Genomic DNA, 6,000 nt, shown 5'->3' on the forward strand with positions numbered 1-6,000 from the left:
GAGTGAGAGCCCATCTTTACTAAAAATAGAAAAACTAGCCAGGTGCCTGTAGTCACAGCTACTTAGGAGGCTGAGGCAAGAGGATCACTTGAACCCAGGAGTTGGAAGTTACTGTGAACTGTGAGGCCACAGCACTCTACCCAGGATGACAGAGTAAGACCATCTCAAAAAAAAAAAAAAAAAAAAAAAAGACACATGTGAAACATGACTTTTTTATTTTTAAAGAGTCTCACCTGGTCACCCTCCATAGATTGCGGTGGTGTCTTGCCTCACAGCAACCTCAAATTCTTGGGTTCAAGCAATTCTCTTGCCTTAGCCTCCCAAGTAGCTGGGGCTACAGGCCCTGACCACAACGCCCAGCTATTTTTAGAGACAGGGTCTCACTCTAGCTCAGTCTCGAACTCCTAAACTCAGGTGATCACCTGCCTCAGCCTCCCAAAGTGCTAAGATTAGGCATTAACCACTTTGCCCCGCCTTGCCATTTTTTTTTTTTAAAGGAAAGAGAATGATAAATACAAAGTTGAAGGTACTGTCTAAGGCAGTGGTTCTCAACCTGTGGGTCACAACCACTTTGTAACAATGAAAATACATCCTGCTGTATCAGATATTTACATTATTTTCAGCAAAATTAGTTATAAAGTAGCAAGGAAAATAATTTTATGGTTGGGGATCACCACAACATGAGGAATGTATTAAAGGGCCAAAGCATTAGAAAGGTTGAGAACCACTGCGCTAAGGAAAAGACCAGAATGAGGGGATCAGGAAGAAACACAGGGTATTAGTAGTAATTTGGTAAGTTGGATGATTAGTCTCTTGGTGTTTATTATGTTGTATATGTGTTTATTAAATACTATATAGTGGGCGGCACCTGTGGCTCAAGGAGTAGGGCGCCGGTCCCATATGCCGGAGGTGGTGGTGGGTTCAAACCCACCCCTGGCCAAAAACCACAAAAAAAAAAAAAATACTATATAGTGTTTATCCTTTTGTTGAATTGGAGATTCAATTTTTAAAACATTGAGGAATAATTGCTAAAGTAGTTGCAGAGTGCTTACTGTAGACCATTCACTGTTCTTAGTTTAGCACTTCATGTATTTTAATGTAGATGGGGGGAAAACAGGCCTTGAAAATTTGATCTTTTCTTTTTTTTTTCTTTTTTTTGAGACAGAGTCTCACTTGGTCACCCTTGGTAGAGTGCCATGGTGTCACAGATCACAGCAACCTCAAACTCTTGGGTTCAAGTGATTCTCTTCCCTCAGCCTCCCAAGGTAGGGGGATTACAGGTGCCTGCCACAATGCCCAGCTATTTTTAGAGACCCGGTCTTGCTCTTGCTCAGGTTGGTCTTATACCTGTGAGCTCAAGTAATCCACCCACCTCAGCCTTCCAAATGCTGGCATTATAGGTTTGAGCCACTGTGCCCAGCCTTAAAAATTTGATCTTTGCTGAATACACACAGTTTGTTACCATAACCTAGGATTTCTGATTTCTGATTTACTGCTCTCAGCTTCTATACCATCCTCTTTTCCTAAATGTTGATTCTACACTCAACCTCTCATTCTCCCAGGCTATGAGTTTCCTGAATGCACTTCCAGGGCGGCACCTGTGGCTCAAGTAGGGCGCCGGTCCCACATGCCAGAGATGGCGGGTTCAAACCTAGCCCCGGCCAAAAAATCCAAAAAAAAAAATTGAATGCATTTCCATGTCTGCCAGTTACATGTTACTTCAGTAGCCTAATCTAGCACCCTGCATTCCCTTGACCTCCTTCTTGTTCTCTTCACCAATTCCCAAGTCAAGTAAAATCCACCATCATTGACTCTGTTCCTTCTAGGTTATCAAGTATAGTTATAGAAAATCACATAGGGCGGCGCCTGTGGCTCAGTGAGTAGGGCGCCAGCCCCATATGCCGAGGGTGGCGGGTTCAAACCCAGCCCCGGCCAAACTGCAACCAAAAAATAGCCGGGCGTTGTGGCGGGCGCCTGTAGTCCCAGCTGCTCGGGAGGCTGAGGCAAGAGAATCGCCTAAGCCCAAGAGTTAAGAGGTTGCTGTGAGCCGTGTGATGCCACGGCACTCTACCCGAGGGTGGTACAGTGAGACTCTGTCTCTACAAAAAAAAACAAAACAAAACAAAAAAAAAAAAAAAAAAAAGAAAATCACATAAATATGCCACCTGACTCTACTGCAGATGTATGATTTCAAAATTCAAGTAGTCCTTCCTGTTTGGCTTTGCCTATGTCAGGGTTTAGAAGAAAATAGAAACTCTTGGAACTTTAAGTTGAAAGGAAATTTAATAGAGGAAAGTAGGCGCTTACAAAATTGTTTGAATAGTTAAAGGAGCAGGCTATAGGTGGGCCTTCTATGAATGACTCCCAAAACACAACCAAACTAACTCATCAGGGAGCGGTAGCCACTGGAATGACCACTGTAAATTTTTTTTTTTTTTTTTTTTGAGACAGAGTTTCACTATGTTGTCAGGTAGAGTGCTGTGGCATTACAGCTCACAGCAACCTCCAACTCTTGGGCTTAAGCAATTCTCTTGTCTCAGCCTCCCAGGTAGCTGGGACTACAGGGTAACCTGCCACAATGCCTGGCTATTTTTTGGTTGTAGTTGTTGTTTGGCAGGCCGGGGCTGGGTTTGAACCCACCAGCTCCCGTGTATGTGGCTGGCGCCCAAGCCACTGAGCTAAAAGCACCGAGCCCTGACCACTGGAATATTGAGAAGGTAGCACTATTGCTACAATCCAGGGATCAGGAAACTGCCATACAGTCCCCCAACATACAGTATCAAACGTGCTACAGACTGATATGAACATCAAACTGCATGGTAAACACAAGAGGGAAAAAGGAAACTGGATAATTTGTATCTAGAGCATTGAGAGTTGTAGGGTGTATTAGGGTTTTTGAATGTTGGTTTTTATACTAAGATAGAGGTTAGTCTCTTTTTTTTTTTAAGGAAATCATTTATTTTAAAAGCTCAGAATGTGTACCATATGCCAACATCTTTACCCCACAAAAACCCAAAAACTTTGTTATAGTCAACAATAGTTGGAAATGTCAGTAAAACTTTACCTCAATCCTCTCTTCTATAAAGTGAAAGAATTGGACTAGATGACTTCCAAGGTTCAGTCCTACCCCAAAAATTTTGTGGTTTTAAGATTATGTAATCATTTCTAGGGCTTGCTATACTTTTGATCATTCTATAAAGTTTTCCTGTCAACCTTAAAATATTCTCTGAAGCCATCTAGATGAGGTGAGAGAAGCAGCGAGGGAAAAAATAACCTAGAAAATGAGGGTTTTTTTGCCTTCAACATACTGAATCAAATACAGTTTTTTAAAACACAAACAGCAACTTTGGAGTTCCCTAATTTCCCAATTGGGGGTTTTAGTTTATCTGTCCCCAGGAGTTGAGGGGGGAAAAAATTCTTCAAAGAACCATTACTGATTCTAGGAGCCCAAAGGGCTCATCACAACCTCAAAAGGCAGGCTTGTTTTAAAAAGTACATTGAAAGTGTCCTCTAGGCTATGTTAGCTAGGCCAGAGATTAAATGGAGCTGTCTGCTAAATCCCTGCAACCTCCTTTGGGCTATTTGAGGTGCTTGCTGTGTTTTTTGCCCTATTTTTTTTTTCCTTCAAGACTTGTCCTTCATCTCTTGCTTCTCTGATGTGAACTGCTTTTTTGGAACACACTATTTCCAGACAAATCTTCAGATGTTAACTGTGTGTCAGTTTGTCAATACTGTTTTTGTTATTTCACCCAAAATAGAGGAGACACATAGCAGTGACTGGTGCTGTCTTCAGTGAACGCTGTGGTATTACAGGAGCCACAGATAGCCCTACATTTCCCCCCTGCTAATAGGCCTGATTGTGCTTCAAAGCTTGTTTACCAACTCTAGCTTAGTCCCTTGACTTTCTTCCCTTCACCTTGCCCCCTGCTTTGTGCATTTCAAAAGGTAGAAAAAAATAGCCTTCTCTAGTGAAGAAGAATCACCAGGGCCAATATGTCAAATACTACAGCTTTCACCAAACCTTTGCACAGAGATGTTTCAGGTTAGCAAAAAAAATAAATAAATAAAATAACATAGCCTGTTTGCTCACAGACAGGTCCCAGGGCTGCCTCTCCTTGCTAAAGAAAACAAAATGAGATCAAGAGTGAATTATTCCAAACACTGTGATATTGAGGGAAAAAAAATGAAAAAAACTCAGAGTGAATGAGCAGGGTTTAGCTCTTAGACATTGGAGGTACACATAAAGATTTGTTTTAGTTACAGCCCTACCCTCAGGCCATTTATAGTCAAAAACAGTATTTCTGGAAGCATAGGTCAGCTGTCACCTACATCACAATTATTTTGGATGCTTATTTTAAAATGCAGATTTCTGGGCTTTGGTCCAGATTTACTGAATCAGAGAGTAGTATGTGGTATCTGGAAGCAGCAGCCAAGAATCTTTTTTTTTTTTAAGCCCTCAGTAGAGTGCCATTGTGTCACAGCTCACAGCAACCTCCAGCTCTTAGGCTTAGGCGATTCTCTTTGCCTCAGCCTCCCGAGTAGCTGGGACTACAGGTGCCCGCCACAACACCCGGCTATTTTTTGTTGTTGTGGCAATTTGACCAGAGCCAGGTTCGAACTAGCCACCCTCAGTATACTCACTGAGCAACAGGTGCTGCCCCCAAGAATCTGTTTTTCTTTTTTTTTTTTTTTTGGTTTTTGGCCAGGGCTGGGTTTGAACCCGCCACCTCTGGCATATGATAGGACCAGCACCCTACTCCTTGAGCCACAGGTGCCACCCAAGAATCTGTTTTTCAAAATATACCTCATTAATGTGTAAGCACAATAAAGTTTCTGAAGCAATATTATTGAAGAAAGGCTTTTTAGCAATTTATAAGGAAAATACATGAACAATACGAGTTTTTAAGGACCAGGTTTTTAAAAGATCCACACACTAATCTCAAAGAATAGAATAGTACTAATTAAGAACATGAAGATAAGGCCCTGCACAGTGACTCAAATGCCTGTAATCCTAACACTTGGGAGGCTGAGGTGGGTGGATTGCCTGAGCTCACAGGTTTGAGACCAGCCTGAGCCAGAGCGAGACCCCATCTCTAAAAAATAGCTAGATGTGGTGGGCACCTCTAGTCCCAACTACTTGGGAGGCTGAGGCAAGAGAACCACTTGAGCCCAAGAGTTTAAGATTGCTGTGAGCTATGACGCCATGGCACTGAACTCCAGGGCAACTGAGTGACACTTTGTCTCAAAAAAATAGGCCAGATGTGGTGGCTCATGCCTGTAATGCTAGCACTCTGGGATTGGCCTGAGCCAGAGCAACACCTCATCTCTAAAAGTAGCCAGGTGTTGTGGCAGGAGCTGCCTGTAGTCCCAGCTACTGGGGAGGCTAAAGCAGGAGGATAGCTTGAGCCCAAGAGTTTGAGGCCATAGCACTCTACCAAGGGCTCAGTAGAATGAGCTGTGAGCCATGGCATTCTACCAAAGGCAACAAAGTGAGACTGTGTCTCAAAAAATAATTAATAAATTGTTTTACTAGTTGGGTAACTCCATGGGTTTGACGTTATTATATAGCCTAATCAATTTTGTGGGTATATATTGACATTGTCCCCATTTCACCAATAAAGGATTCATTTGAGAGCTGTCATTACATAAATAACTTTTCACTTCCGAAATACGTAGCCCAGGAATTTTGAAACCATGGTTTCAATATGGACTGAATGATTGTTAACAGGTTCTAATGGAATTGTCTTTCTAAATGGGCATAGGAAGAGGAAAATTGCTGGTGGATATGGAAAGAACAGTGGAGAACACCCCCAGTATGTCTTGTGTCTGAGACAGGTATCATGGACAGAGACAAGTAAAAGACAGTTCTTTAGGATTTCTTTCTCCCTGCCTTTAGGCTAATAGGGACCCTATAATCTAGGGGTCCTCAGACTTCTTAAACAGGGGGCCAGTTCACTGTCCCTCAGACCATTGGAGGGCTGGACTATAGTTTAAAAAAAA

The sequence above is a fragment of the Nycticebus coucang genome, chromosome 12, assembly GCF_027406575.1.
Source record: "Nycticebus coucang isolate mNycCou1 chromosome 12, mNycCou1.pri, whole genome shotgun sequence".
In the NCBI taxonomy this organism is placed as follows: Eukaryota; Metazoa; Chordata; class Mammalia; order Primates; family Lorisidae; genus Nycticebus; species Nycticebus coucang.